A 16,494-nucleotide genomic window follows, 5' to 3' on the forward strand; every position below is an offset into this window, starting at 1 on the left:
GCAGACTGTCCGATTTGGAGAACCAGTTCTGAGATCTTGGGAAGCTACATAAAATTTTTGTTCCTCAGTTTCTTGAATTTGAAAAAAAATGAGAACAAAAGCAGGACTGCCTCCTTGGAGACTGTTTCTTTCTTTTCTAGTATCTGGTGACCACTCTATAAGCACTTGACATTATTAAGTAATAAATGACATGTTCAGTATGATTCTAATTTTTATACACAGATACACATGCACTATTCACAGAAAGGGGTATTGGAAGCATATTGATCTCATTATGGCTTATTAGGTCCTTGTGTGAATTGGGAAATTTCAGGATTAAGAAAAAAATCATCTCATTTGAGTGATTAGTTCAATATTGTATTAAAGCTACATAAAATCTTTTTACCTTCTCACTCATCTGCCTGCCACAGTCTGAGAAGTCTACAGTAACAGGAGGAATGAACAGTTTTCCTTTTATTTTTCAATATCATATTTTTACAATTCACAAGTGTCATGAATCTTAAGCCAAGATAAGAGACTTTTATGGGAAAAGAAGAAGGGGTCATGTGACTAGACTTCCAGCATTGAAGTGCTCCTGGGGGGCAGGGGGCAGTTGCTGCTCCTTCCTTTGTGCAGTGCTTTGTTGAGGGTCTTCGATCACTAGGGGCTTGATGGGGACAGTGCTTTCATCCTCCTGCAGCTCTGAGCTTGGGAAGGTCTGCTTCTCTGCTGTGGCTCGTTTGCCCTGTAAGATGTACCTGTGATTAGAGAGCTGCTCTGACTCCTCTTCCATAGATTCCCTGTAAACAGACACTTTTCTCCACATTTAGTCCAAGTATAGCCTTGTCTCAATGTGGTCTCTTTTTAAATTTTTTGCTCTGCTATGTGACTGAGGAAGCCCAGAACATATATATACATTGACCATCAGACTTCTAAGGCATGAGTCAAACACCAATTGCTACATCCTTCACTATCCAGTGTGCCTGAAGTCTGTTACCCTTGAATAAGTTTATAGGCATTTTTCCCATAAAAGGTCACTTCTAATTGGCATCATGCCAAGCAGCTTTCTTTGACAAAGTCCTCACTTTTGGCCTTATCAACATCCCTTATAGAATTTCTAGGCCTGTTCTTACAGATTTGGAAGGTGGTTAATGGTTAATGTAAGCACAGCTGATTTTTGAAAGTGTTGTAAAAGTAGTCTAACACCCAGCTTTGGAACTCTTAACATAGTATTATCTACCAAAACCCTGACGTGGGAAAAATTCACCTTTAATATCCTATTACATTTGAGTTCAATAAATATTTGATAAATGAATAAGTGATTGAGTACAGACAGGAACCTTAAATTCCACATGGTCTAGTCTTTTCATTTTATAGACCACAAGTTATGATAACTCCAATTCAAATCTTATTTAAAAGACACTTAAGTTAAGGTAGATCATATTGAGGATGGAGGAGAGAAATGCCACTAATAGGAATGCCATTAAGAAGAGTAGTATATAGGTCCTGGCCGATTGGCTCAGTGGTAGAGCGTCGGCCTGATGTGCAGAAGTCCCGGGTTCGATTCCTGGCCAGGGCACACAGGAGAGGCGCCCATCTGCTTCTCCACCCCTTCCCCTCTCCTTCCTCTCTGTCTCTCTCTTCCCCTCCTGCAGCAAGGCTCCATTGGAGCAAAGATGGCCTGGGCTCTGGGGATGGCTCCATGGCCTCTGCCCCAGGCACTGGAGTGGCTCTGGTTGCAACAGAGCGACGCCCCGGAGGGGCAGAGCATTGCCCCCTGGTGGGCAGAGCTTCGCCCCCTGGTGGGCGTGCCGGGTGGATCCCAGTCGGGCGCATGCGGGAGTCTGACTGTCTATCCCCGTTTCCAGCTTCAGAAAAATACAAAAAAATAAAAATAAAAATAAAAAAAATAAAAAAATAAATAAAAATAAAAAGAAGAGTAGTATAGAAATGTTGTGTATTTCCAGTAGCTATGTCAGGATGCCTTTCCAGAAAGCAAAATGAGGGGAGCCAATCTTTTCAGTAGATTGGCATTCTTCATCAAAGAAATGAAAGCTATTAGGGATTACCTTGTCTAGTTAGTAATGCAGAAAATAATTCCAGACTATTTAGATGACAAGAAGTTCCTGCTTCCCATCAGGCAAGCTCATGCTATTGAACTGTGAAAGTCAGGAGTTTGGTTTATGAACTCATTTTTAATTTTATGCCCTGGAGAATACAGACATCACTGTAACTTGATGCATAATGGCTAAACAGAAAGGAAATCCACATTTCTATGAAAATATGAACAACCGTGGCCAAGCTTTCCCTAGTAACCGGTATCCAAAAATTCTTTATATTCAAGGATACATACAGCACCGTTAATCATGTGGAAAAAGACTAATTGAAGCCAGTAGACTGAAGGAGAAGGAATATAACTCTTAGGATTTGCATCACTCTCTCCTAATGGGATGCACTGATTAGAACAGGTAGTTGCCTGCACATGTTCACTTGGGTCCAAAATACGATGAATCAAATATCAAGATCTATGCATTTATTTTTGCAATGGTAGATAAGATAAACAGCTTCTAGCTTGGAGGGCTAATGTGATTTTAAAGCATTCTCTAATGTAAAGAGATCTTGAAATTATCTGTGGGTGACAGCAATTTTAGTTTGAATCCATGAGGAGAAATTCTGGAAGATGGTTTTCATAAAGAATATTTTTCTAAGACAGTCTCTTGGTATGTCCTCAATGTTTATAAAGTCTGAATCCCAAGGTGTGATGTATAAAGACCTCCACGATTGGTCTCTGCCTGCCTTTCCAGCTCTGTCTCCTCCTTTTCCTTCATATCCTGCTAAAATCCCAGCTTGTTCTAAACCACTTATGTTCACGGAAATGCACCTTAATTCTTCAAATCTCTGAACTCTTATTTACAATATTCTCTTTCCTGTGACAAGCATAACAGACTTATGTGTCGATTACAAATACGTGATATTAATTTAAATAATAGAAAATATGGGTTACGGAGAGTCTTTGATCATCTGGAATGCTCCTGATGTCCCTCTCAGACTGCTTCTCCTGTGGTCTTCTTCATTCCAGCTGATGGCATAATCTGTTCTTTCCCGTTTCCTGGATCGGGATCTTGAAATTGCCCTTGACTTCTCCTTCCCTTTGCACTGCACATCCAACCCCTTGCTCCGCCTCCAGAATGTTTCGAGAATCCGCACTTCGCCTGATCTCCACCACTACCGCTCTTATGCATGACATCTTCATCTGGAATCTGGATTCATGTCAAAACCTCCTAACTTGTCTTCCTTTCACCGTTGTGCAACTGTAGTCTCCTTTCAACATAGTAGGCAAAGGGACATTATTACAAAAATAAGTTAGACCCAGTCACTCCTCTGCTTCCAGTTCTCCATGGCTCCCTATTGTCGCTCAGTAGAAGTCAGAGTCGTTGCAATGGTCCACAGGACTCTGTGTCCTCTGGCCCCTCTTCCCTGTCACTTCTCTGCCTTCAGCATTCCTTGTGCCCCCCCCCTTTTATACCTCCCCTTCCAATCTTAGTGGTGTCCATGATTTTCCTAGAACACACTAATCATGTTTCCCTTACTGTTGGGTTTGCTTGGAATTTTAATGGTCGGCTTTCTTCTGTCATTTAGGTTTCCGCTAGGAGAGATCTTGGCCCTTACGTAAACATATCTCCTCCTCCTCCACGCTGTTTTATTGTCTTCAGAGCACTTGTCATTCTCTGACCTAGTGATGTTTTTTTGTGTGTGTGGTCTGACTGTTTCGCCAGAACATAAACTCCCTGAGGGCAAGATGTTTTTGTGTTATTGCCACTTGATATCCATGGCCCAGGGAAGTTGCCTAAAAGTTGAATAAATAGATAATTTAATAAGAATCTCTTTTAGTTTTTGTGTCAGTCTCCAAAGCCACAATACTGTCATCATGATGTCTTGGGAAGAATGAGCAAATTATTGCTGTCAATCACACACCTTCATCCCTGATATTTTTAGTCAGAGTTATCCTTGAGTTTTCCTTCTCCCTTGCTGCCGCATTTAATCAATCACCACAGTCTGTCTATTTTCCGCATCCGACTGCCTAGTCTAAACCTCTGTCAATTGTTCTCTGTCTTGAATGATAACAGAGGGCAAGTTTCCCAAGTCCTATTCCTCCCTCACAAAGCTTTTCCTGCATTGTACCAAATATAATACTTCAAAATACAAATACAATCAATTTTTTTTTCTTCTGAAAATCATTAGTTTCCAGTGTCCTTAGAATCAACTCCAAGTTATTGATGACTATGAGCCTCTTCCCAGTTCGGTCTAATCTGCTCCTCCCACACTGAACTTGGTCACATTTTCCCAAAGCACCAGTCTCCGTACTTCTGGGCTCAGCCGGGTACCTGGAACTCTGCTTCTCTTTCTCTGCTTTCCTTCTCCCTTCCCCCCACCCAGTCCCCATCTTCCTTTGTTTTCCCACACAGATTTTAAGCTTTCCTTCAGAATTACGATATTTTCAGACTTTTGAAGAAAGTTAAGTCACCTCCCCTGTGTTCCATATCAGCCTGATTTTCCCTTTCATAAAATGTATCACATTTAATTGCTGTGTGCCTGTTTTTTTATCCTCTCCTTCTTACCACTCATCCCTGTGGCACAGCCAACATGTATGTTTAACTTCCATGAGAAGCAATCAATGAACAACTAAAGTGAAGCAACTATGAATTGATGCTTCTCATCTCTCTCCTCCCCCCTCCTTTTCCCTTCCTGTCTCTCAAAAAATCAAAACAAAAAACAACTAAAAAAATCTTCTTCCCCCCCAAAAAAGAATACAAAATATTAACTTACATAGCAGCTATTAACACACAGTGTCTCCAAACCAAAATGGCACATGCTCTAACCATTTCTTCCATCCCTTTCCTGCTGGTTCTCTTGTTCCCCATCCAAGGTTGTTAATGATAAGCTGTATAAATGACATCTTATGGGATTGGCATAACATGTTTTTTGAATGACAGAATTATTAGCATCTTTGAAGAAAACTTTGAAATACATACACTAGACAGTTCATTTAGGATGATAAGCAAGTCCTACCTTCGTCTTGTAGCAAAGCCCTGGCCTGTCATAGCCCATCCTGGACCCTGATAAATGTGCACAAATATGGTACTTACCTGGTTCTGAAAATGCCAAGCAATCCTGTTTTTTCATCGGACCACTTGTTTGGAACTGTTAAAGAATTATGAACTGCACTTCTAAGCACTTTTTGATTTATACTCAGCAAATTATTATGGCACTCTTTTAGTAAGAAGATGACTAGCTTTAATTTTTCCAGATGCTTGGTCTCAGAGATGGGAAAATGCCACAGTCGCTGTGCAGTGCCCATAAACTCCACATATTAGCATTTTGGAGATGTTTGCATTTCTTTCTACATATTTTCTCCAGTGTCCCTTGCAGAATCAGTACATCCCCAATCTCAGAACATTTTAGTAAGAATAGTGAAGGAATTATTTAAATTACATAGCAATTTTTCATACTTAGGCTAGACCTTAATTTCGGCTGAACCTGTGCTTTGTGCTTGACATATGTTATTGAGACCTCATAACTGGGTCAGTCAGCATCCTCCAACCCCACATTAATTGTCTCATTTCATTATATAACTTTATACTGCTCCCATTCGGCCATTTTTCATGCATATAGCATACCTGAGGGCCTTTGCTCCTGGTGTTCTCTTTCTGGAATGTTCTTCCTCTGTATCTTCATGACTCATTTCTTTATCTCCTTCAGGTCTCTACTCAAATGTCACTTTGCAGTGTGACTTTTCCTATCACACAATTAATATTGTAATCCCAAGTATTGTGCCAAACAATAGTACCTCAATTCTCTGCTTTTTTTTTTCTCATCTCGCTTTTTGTCATTTGAGACACTGAATATATTACTTCTCTATCTTCTTTATTGTCCCCACTTCCCTCCCCCGGAAGGTTGAGATTTTGGTCCATATTTGCCACTATATCTCCAGCTCTCTGAATAGTGCCTGGCACTTTGCATGCACTCAAAAAGTATTTATTGACTTGCTGAATGATTAGCCTCATTTATTTAATAAATTGAGATTAAGAACTCCACAGTAATATGTCCAAGAGTATAAGGCTAAGAAGTGCCAGAGTTGTGATTTGAATAGTTCTTTGTGCTTCATACCTCAAGCTTTAAAACGCCTGTCCTTTGCTCTGGCCAGTTAACTTAGTTGGCTAGAACATTGTTGTGATGATGTTGAGGGTTCGATCCCTGGTCAGGGCACATACAAAAATCAACAAATGGTGGCATGAATGGGTTGAACAATAAATTACTATTACTCTTTCTCTCTGTCTTCTTTCCTCTGTCTCTCTGAAAATAAATAAATAAATAAAATAATAATAAAAAACACCACTGTCCTTTGTTGCCCTTCTCAAAAAGGCAAGACTGAGTAACAAAGCTGTGACAGTTGCCAGAGCTCATCTCTTGTGTCATTTCCTCAGTTGGCCTCTGCATTCTGAGCGTGCTGCCATTATTCCTCTGTACCACATTGAGGTTTGAGAGACTACCTTTCCCTCTAGTTCATGCCCTGTTTCTCAGAGTGGAGCTGGTGTAATAGTAGTATTTCCTGTAGTGCTGATCCTGAATATGTGTTCTCAGGCACTATATTGTCAATCGTTTAATCTCCTAACAACTCCTCAAAGAGTGTATTGTCATCATTCTAATTTTACAGATGAGAAAACTGAGGTTAAGGGATTAAAGACATTTCTCAAGTTGATAACACTAGTAAGAGGGACTCAAGCTGGGACTTGAGTTCTTCTCTAGTGGTTTAAAATTACATGCTTTACATTTTTATTTTTATTATACTGTCACATCACCTCCAATCTTCCTGCTATAGGAATGTTCATTTCTCTGGGCCCCAAGTCATTAGTACAGAGGTTTAATTTTGAAAGTGCCAGAAGGATGCCATTATAAGCCCTTTATACTCACTGGGCATTCTCACAGGACAGTGGGGCACAGTATGACCTTGCACTCTGGGTCAGCCACTCACCATGTGGCACTGACCAAGTTATATAACTTTCATTCTGCAGTTACCTCTCAGAGTTGTTGTAAGAACTAGAGAAAGCCTAATTAGTAAATAGTAGGTGATAATAAATGTGTAGGTTGTAAAGAAATGCAGTATACAAACTGTCAACTATAGCTTTTGTATTTGAGAGCAATGTCACCAATTGTAGGTAATATTTACATAACTCTTTATAATCACAGACTCTTTTGAAGGCATTTTCTTTTTAAAGCATCTCAAGAAGGCATTTTGAGTTAGATTAATTTTTATCTTACAAAGAAACATATTTGTGTAGGTTAAAATGACATGTCCAAGTTTATAGAATTAGTAAGCATTAAGCTGGTATTCTAATATAGGAACCTTTCAGTTCCACCTTTCTAATTTTGAACTTAAAATGGAATAAAGGCAATTTGAGCCTCTCAATGGTGATACCACTCCAACAAAGACTAAGAATTAAATATTATCTAAGCCCTGGCTAGATAGCTCAGTTAATTAGAGCATCATCCCAAAACATAGAGGCTTCTGGTTTGATCCTCAGTCAGGGCACAACCAGGAGTAAATCAATTTTCCTCTCTCTCTCTCTCTCCCTTCCCCTCTCTCTCTCTCTCTGTCTGAAATCAATACAATAAACATTTAAAAATTATGTTATCTAAAAAACAAAACAAAACACCTCACACACATTATGGCATGACAGGCCACATCCTCCGAGAAGTGAAATTTTATAAAACAGAAAGAAACAAGATCTCTGAACAGATGTTTGCAGGTAAGTACTACACAAACAATTTGGAAGTGTCTGGAGATATCTGAAGTCTGTTTTGTATATACCTGAAAATCTTTCCCTAATTTAACACTTTTTTTTTTCAAGGAAAACTTACTTTAATGTCAAGTAAATACATTTTCATGAAGTGAACCATCTTGCTTATATAAGGTCTACCAGAAAGTTCTGTCCATTTCTATCACAACAAGTTTCGACACGTAAGCACATGTTTATTTGGCTCATGTGTGCCTCTCTATTTTTATCACTTAATGTATACATACTGACGTAGCAAATTAACTAAAACAAAGTTGATTCACGTTAGTCTTATGTGTGAAGCGATAGTGTACCCATGGCTACTGATAAAGTTCATTTATGCCACTGTAATTTTTGCGAATTTCAACAAGGAAGAAATGCTACAGAAGCATGTCTGTCTTAGCACCCTCCAACTATCACTTGTTTTTGTCCGTACAAAATTTTTTGAAGGGCAAAAAATTCAAAAATGAAGAAGATATCAACCAAGCACTGGTTCAATTTTTCGCATCAAAAGATAAAACATTTTTCAAAAATGGGATATACAAATTGCCCTCACGCTGGCAAGAAACCATTAGTAATAATGGCAATTATATTATTTAATAAAGTTTATTGACGGTAAGAAAAATTTGTATTTTGTTTTATTCCAAAAACGAACAGAACTTTCCGGTAGACCTTATATTTTAGTAGTAGTTAGTAGCTCCCAAGTACTGGGCATCTGAGAGAACCTTTTTTCTATTTCTCTGTCTAGTAATATACCTATAGCTAGTGATTTTGAGGTGGCTACTTGCCAGCCACTATTGTAAGTACTTAAATGAATTATAGGATACATATCATTATTATTCTTATTTTGGAGGTGAAAAACCTGAAGCTTGACAACTGTTAAGTTTAAAACTTAAATTTGTTTCTACAGCACAATTGTCAGTTTCTATTGTTCTAATAAGTTCTTTGCTATTGTATTGGCATTGTTGAAAGTATTCCCCCAAAACAATTTCTTAAATTATGTATTCAAATCACTTTCCCTTTCTATTTTTAGTGTGTGAAATATTTAGCAGAGTTATCTAGTAAAATCTTTGATTTGCAGATGTCACATTCTGTTCCCTTTTATCTAAAGGGAGTCTAAGGTCTTGAAATAATACTAATAATGCACAAAGAGGGAAGAGCAGGAGACCTAGAAAACTCTAAAAAAGTTGACAAAATTTTATTGAAATGTAGCATGCAGATGGAGAAGCACAAAAAACACAATTATACAACTCAACGAATTTGTATCAGCTAAAAACATGTTGGAATAACAGAACATTATCTGTATCCCAGACTCCTCACTTCCTATCCTCTTCTAAGACCTCACCAAAAGGAACCACTGTCCTGACTTCTAATACTGTAGAGAAGCTTTGCCTATCTGAGCATCATACAAATGGAATCAAACTATATGGTCTCTTTTGTGTCTGACTTTTGTTTAATATGAGATCTGTACATTGTAATCATGTTGTAGCTTATATTTATAGTTTTTAAATTCTCATTGTGTAATAATTACTGTTCCATTTTGTGAATATGCCAAAATGTGTTGTTGAACATTTGAGTTGTTTCAAATTTTGGTTATTTTGCTACAGTAAATATTCTTGTACACACCTTTGGGTGACCATATATAAGTCTATTGATTTGTATCTATAAAAATGAATTTGCTGGGTATGTGTAGATTCAGTTTTAACAGATTTTGCCAACCAGTTTCCCAAGTGGTTGTACATATTTATCTTTCCAGTAGCAATAACCAAGAATTATGGTTGCACCATAACTTATCAATACTTATTTACTGTCTATCTTTTTCATTCTAGTCATATTGCTGTTGTGGTATTCCATTGTGGTTTTAATTTGCACTTCTCTGATGAATATAATTGATTTTATATTATATACTCATTGTCTTATTTGATTTTAGTGCTTTGTTAAGTACCTAGTCTTGAGATATTTATGTATCGAGCTGTCTCTTCTTATAACACATGTAGTTTTAAAAGTCAAGTAGTTCTTCCCTGGCCGGATAGCTAGGTTGGTTAGAGCGTTGACCCAAACCACAGAGGTTGCTGGTTCAATCCCTAGTCAGGGCACATACAGGAACAGATCTCTGTTAATGTCTCTCTGTCTCTCTCTCTTCCTCCTCATCCCTCCCTAGCTCAAATCAATAAATTAAAAAAGGAAAAAAGAAAAAGAAAAAAACAGGCAAGTAGTTCTCCATGACTGGTTATGTAAAAACACTTCCTAGCTCCTTTAGTACTCTGTTCCTCCTCCCCAGACTCAGCCTTTCTTCCTCACATCTCTAATAATAATAATAATAATAATAATAATAATTTTGTATTATTTCTTGATTTCTCTATTTTTTAGGCATTATTTATTGACCATTAAGAAGATAATTAAGTTCTCTTTTGATCTCTCACCCACAACACATGTGCCACAAACATAAGCACACATTTACACACATAAACACTTCCCATTTCCCTCTTCTTCTATTTTGGTTAGATCAGTATTTGGTATTTGCTTTATTATGTCTGTGAAAGTGATACTTACAAGTGAGCTATGGAGAGAGATAGCTATCATAACTTCTCCTCTGTCACACAAAAGTTTGCCTTCTCTGCATTTAATGATTTTCTCATTTTCCTATTATTGCTTGTTTGTTCATTTTTTTACTCACTCAACATTTTGACCCCAGATTTTAAAAAAATAATAATATCTCCTAATACATTAAAGTGAATATTAAGTTTTATCACTTTAACCTCATAAGGAAAGTTTTTCAAGACCTTCTGACCTCTTCTGTTTTATGCTGGAAGCTCTTTAGATCTACAACACAGCTGTTTTCTTTGGATCTTCCTTCAGCATAGTATCCTTTTGTTTAATCCCTTGTTTCCTAAATATTGTTTTGTCTCTTTTCTTGGATGACACCCTACTTTTTACAGATACTCAATTAGCTTCTTGAGAAAGAGTGCATAGAAGATCCATTGTTCAAATGTTGCACATCTGAAGATGTTTTTACACTCCTTTTGTATTTAGTTGATAGTTTGGATGAGTATAGAATTACAGGCTAAATAGAATTATTCTTCAGAATATTTTTTAATAACTCTATTACCATATTTTCCTGTGTAAATTTTGAGAAATGCAATGCCATTTTATTTTTGACTATTTGTATGACACCTACTAATATTATTACTCTTTCTAAAAAATTGTACCTCTTTTTAAATCTTAGTGCTTTAATATTTGATGATGAAGTACCTTTTTGAGGGTCTATTATTAAATCAATGTTCTGTGCAAAGTGAAGAGCCTTTCAATTTGGAAATTTCTGGCTTCATTTTTGGGATTAAAGAGAAATTTTTGAAACAGTATGGCGTTTCCTCAAAAAAATTAAAAATGGAACTGCCAGTGGCCCAGCTATCCCACTTTTAGGAATATATCCTAAGAATCCCAAAACACTGATTCAAAAGAAGATATGCACCCCCATGTTTATTGCAGCATTGTTTACAATAGCCAAGATCTGGAAACAGCCCAATTATCCATCAGTGGATGAGTGGATAAAAAGGCTGTGGTACATTTTTTACAATGGAATACTACATGGCCATGAAAAAGATGGAAATCTTACCTTTTGCGATGGCATGGGTGGACTAAAAGTCCGTTAGTCATTCTTTCTCTTTATCACCTGATCTCCCTCCCCTGTAATCCTGTTACCTCTGTTCTGCTTCTGATCAATAAAAGCTAAGGGAGATGGAAATTCAGGAGGTCTTCTTTGCCTATCTTGGCAGGCCGCTCCCTCTTCCTCTTGACATCAGTTTGTATCTTCAGTAAGTTTTTTCCACACTGCATGGGTAGTTCCCAGCAGGCTGGAGTACTACAGAGATTATTATGCTAAGTGAAATAAGACAGGCAGAGAAAGACAAATGTCATATGATTTTATTTATTGTGTAATCTAATGGACACAATAATCTGAGGAACAAAACAAAAACAGAGGCAGAGTCACAGGGAGCAGAGAGACAGCTGTCAGAGGGAAGGGGAAAAAGGAGATTGCATCAGAGAAGGTGAAGAGATTAGCTAAATTATATATACATAGCACATAGATACAGACAACAGGGTAGCAAGTCTCAGAGGGAAAGGGAGGATGGAAGTAGGGGGAAGGGAGGCACAAGGGGTGAGATGAGAATGGAAAGAGACTTTGCATGGGGCATGGGGGCATGATGTGGGGGTTGTGGATGTTAGGTTGAGTGGGGCACTTGAAACCATGTCAACACAATAAATTTAAAAAAAATTTTTTAATCCTTTGATGATTTATTACCCTGCATTTTTGTTTGTTTTTTACTTCTTATTGTTTGGCTGTCAGACTTTTAGATTGGTCTTTTAATTGTCTGACTACTTCTGCCTCCTTTTTTTATCTTTTTATTTCTTAGAGGGCTATTTAGAGATATTTTATCAACTTTATCATCCTAAGTTTTGTTATTTATTTCGATATCCCATTTTATTATTGTTTTCCAAATGTTCTGTTTTTATTATTTCCAGTTCTTATAGAGAGTATATCTTTTCTTATGTTTCTGTGTAAACAAAAGCAAGAATTTTTTAAGTAGTCTTACTGCTCAGTAGTTTATCTAACTTGACTTTTTTCCTGCTGCTGTGTTTTTGTCTTTGCCTTTTGTCAAAAATTCCAGTAGGCTTGGTTATCTGCTCACTTTTATGAGTTAGACATCAAAAAGTTGGTTGAGAACCTAGTTTAGCTATATGGGATGTTGATATAAATGATTGAGGTTCATGCTTTTGAGCTATTCAGTTCTTGCAGAGAAGATTCTTCCAATCGAATGGAAGGAATATATTAAATTTCTGAAACAAATAAACTTCTTTGCTAGCATTCTGAGAGCCAGGTGGGAGTATAAGGGAAAGGGTTTAAAAATTCAGTATGTACCCTGATTTATCAATGTCACCCCATTAAAATTAATAAAAAAAACAGTCACAAAAAAATTCAGTATGTGAATTTTCACTTAATTTTCCTGTTTTTAGTATGATGTCTAGGCTCCCAACTGTCTTTCAGTTTTTAATGGTACCCTCTGCTGAGAATGAACTTCCAGTCTTTGCAGAGGCAGGAGAAAGGCAGAAGTCTGGCTGGGTAGAGACCAGATCTAAGGAATCTTAATACTTCTTTGTCTAATTTCTACTTAGTTTTTTTCTTTTAGCTTCACTATTCCCCACAGTTCTAGAAACAGCTGATGCTGCCAATTCCTGTGATCTATGGTATAAACTAAGTTGATTCTTGTCTTTCTTCACTGTGGGCTGTGAGTCATATTTTTCTCATGTCTTCCTGTATGAGTTAACATTCACCCATCTCTTTTCAAGTTTCCAAAATTATGTTGCTCTTGTCTCCTCTCCAATGTTCTTTCTCTTTGAGGGGTATGAACTTTATTTTCTTTGATTTTTTTCTGTTAGAATTTGGTGAAGAAAATAGAGACAAATGTATTTCATCCCGTGTCTTTAATTGGAAGCTAGTTCAATTTTTTTTTCTGACTCATAAAGGAAAAGCCACAAAGAACCCTGACCAACATGAAAATGAATATACAATAATAGTGGAATAACTGACTTTGAAATGAGTTGGATTATATAAAGTATATTTTTTATAAGAAAGAAGATTAGGAGAAGGGATACAATTTTATTTTATAACTATCTTATGACAATTACTTTTCATAAAAAACTATTCAAAGAGACTTAAAAAAAAAAAACAAAATAGACATTTCCCTATTGGAAGTAGAATATCTCTAGAATTTCAAAACCCAATATAGCATTATTTAAATGTTAAATGTCTGAATTATTTCTCTATAGTTGCAGGATATTATGGGAAAGTAGGACTATAAATTGCCAATCTTCTAAAAATAGTTAAGTCAGGTTTTTGTTTCTTTTTTAAAAAAAATCAGGGGCTATTTTACATTAAAGTTCATTTACAATGTAATTTTAAATAATTTGGAAGTGAGCCTTTCAATGGCTTGGGGAATGATTAAAAGAATATAAATAAGAGGAAATGGTAAAGGGAAATGTAGTACATAATTGAGGTCAAAGGACCATCTAGATACCACAGCGATGAGCACTGGGCTCAGACTTATTTAACAACTTCATTAATGATCTGGAAGAAGGAGGATTCAACAAGTTAATTAAATCTACAGATGGTCTTTAGTGGAAGTTATAAATACCAGGGAGAACTGAGAAATAATATAGAAAGACCTAGAGGTCAAGAGCTTTGATAGCTCTGAGCACAAAAGAGCAAAATTAAATTTGGGAAGGATAATTACAATTGAGTACACTTTGCTCATTGGGAGAAAAAAAAAAGGAGTTAAACTGCAAACAATTAATACTGAAAGATATTTTGTGTCGGATGGGTAAGTTATTTAAACAAGAGCAGAGTTTCCATGGCTCTAGAAATACGTTCATTTTAAGAAGGCAATGTGCTTTTAAATATAGTTGTATGCCTCATATTCACAAAATATTTAGTTACCAGGGGATGGCTAACTTTACAAATACAAGTAAGAAATACCTAACTTTCAGATATACTGTACTTAACATTCTAGTAAGGTGGAGGAATTAGAATCTCTCAAATATACGTAATGGACTAATGAGGTTAAGATCAAGAAATGATGGGGGAGGATGATATATCGGAGGAACCATGGAGAATGGACTCACAATGAAGTAGTTTGGCTTTAACTTTTAGATATGGACTGTTTGTGGTAATGTAATGGGAAGCTGAGAAAATTAGTGGTCCCACTAGTACCATCCATGCTAGAGAATCTCCCAGATCTGGGTGTTGGAATACCTTGTCTGATTTCAATAGCAAGATAAACAGAATAGAATCTCCCCACGACATGAGAGCAGGAAAGCAGCCTGGGTTAAGTTACAGTGATAACCCTTAGAATGGAAATCATCTCCATGCAAAGACACATGTGGAAAAGATGTCAGCCACTTACTGAGTACCTTACCTATGTCAAGATTGTCCCAAGCACTTGGCATAAATTTACTCCTTTAATTCTCACTCTCACCCTACAGACTTAGACAGTATTCTCATCCCCAATTTGCAATCAAGAAAACTGAAGCCCGGCAAATGTAAGAAAGTCCCCTAAGGTTAAGTGCTAACAAGTATGGAGAAATTGGAATTCAAACCCGGGCTGACTGCTTGCTCCTTAGATGTCTATATGATTCTCATTTCAACTGTGTTATACCATCTCTTCTAGAATATTAACAAAAATAATGCAGAACTCATGTATATATATATCTGGTCTTCAGAGTTTTAGATGCTTGTTCTAGGCAGAGAAGCATTTTTATTCTGGGACTTTCAATTGACAGAGCTATTTTGTATATAAAGTGTGTGAACAGAATTCACTCTGTAATTTCCAACCCAAAATAATTTTAAAGGAAGAATGTTTTGTACCTGGGTTAATTGATTATGCATCTTGGGAGGGGAGACACATTAACTAATTAACATGTAGCAGAAATTACATAATCAGTGTCATTCCCTATTATCGTAACCCAGATAGACTCCTAAGAGTCACCATATTTTAAAATTTAGGTACTAATTAATGTTTTCAAGAGGCAATTCTTGTGTTTGTTAGAATACTAAAATATTCTACAAACTTAATTAAGGAGATTTATTAGAAGGCTATCTGTCTTCCAGCTACAAGTTTCCCTTCTTGAAAAAGAATTACTGATTTCTTATGTATAACCTACTAGGCCACCAATTTTTATTTTATTTTATTCCCATCTATTATTGTTTAGTGATTTTTTTTTATTCTCATCCTTCTACCCTCTCCCCTTTGGCAACTATCAGCTTATCTTCTGTTTCTATAGGTCGGTTTTGGCTTTGTTTTGTTTATTCATTTATTTTGTGTTCTTAAATTCCACCTATAGGAGATCACATTGTGTCTGTCTCTGATTTATTTCACTTATCATAATACACCCTAGGTCCATCCATGTTGTTGGAAATGGCGGGATTTTATTCCTTTTTATTGCTAAATAATATTCCATTGCGGGAATATACATCTTCATCCTTTTACCCATTAATGGACATCTAGACTGCTTCCATATCTTGGCTATTAATAGTAATGTAGCAGTGAACACAGAGGTGCATATATCTTTTCAAATTATATTTTAGTGCTTGCATTTTCTTGGGATAAATACCTAGAAGTGGAATTGTGGGAACATACGGCAGCTCTGTTTTTAATTTTTTGAGAAATCTCTATACTGTTTTCCATAGTGGCTGTACCTGGATGGTGTGGGTTTGTTTAGAACTGTTGGGGATGCCTGTGGCACATGAGGAAAATTAAATATATTGCAGAGCATTAAGGTACATTTTATAATTTGGAAGCAGCTAGAATGGGAAAATTTCCCATGAAAAGTATGCAGAAAACCACTAAGAAATGGGAAAATGGAAGAATAAATTGTAGGCAGCCTCCCGGACAGTGAGCAGGATGTGAGGCGGGGGGGGGGGGGGATGCAAAGGCTGAGCAGCGAGCATAAGTGTCTAGGGTGATGGATAGACTCTCTCTGTCTGCCCTCTCTTTGAAACTAATCAGAGCTCCTCAAGCTTCTCAATTTGTAATGAAAGTGAGGTGATCTGAATTGAAAGTTCATCATAGTTAGGAAAGTCACGCATTCCTTCTGGGAGAGATCAAGCAGATTATGAAATGAT

At 36.8% G+C, this 16,494-nt stretch overlaps 1 protein-coding gene and 1 non-coding gene across 3 annotated transcripts in view; both read left to right on the forward strand.

The window, feature by feature from the left end:
• Window positions 1-16,494, forward strand: part of NELL1 (neural EGFL like 1) — an 854,093-nt gene that overhangs the window by 647,492 nt on the left and 190,107 nt on the right. The window lies entirely within an intron of this gene.
• TRNAI-GAU (transfer RNA isoleucine (anticodon GAU)) lies at window positions 1,483-1,558 on the forward strand. The gene has a single exon. It is a non-coding gene; the product is annotated as a tRNA-Ile (tRNA).

Source organism: Saccopteryx bilineata, chromosome 1 (assembly GCF_036850765.1).
Source record: "Saccopteryx bilineata isolate mSacBil1 chromosome 1, mSacBil1_pri_phased_curated, whole genome shotgun sequence".
Classification (NCBI taxonomy): domain Eukaryota; kingdom Metazoa; phylum Chordata; class Mammalia; order Chiroptera; family Emballonuridae; genus Saccopteryx; species Saccopteryx bilineata.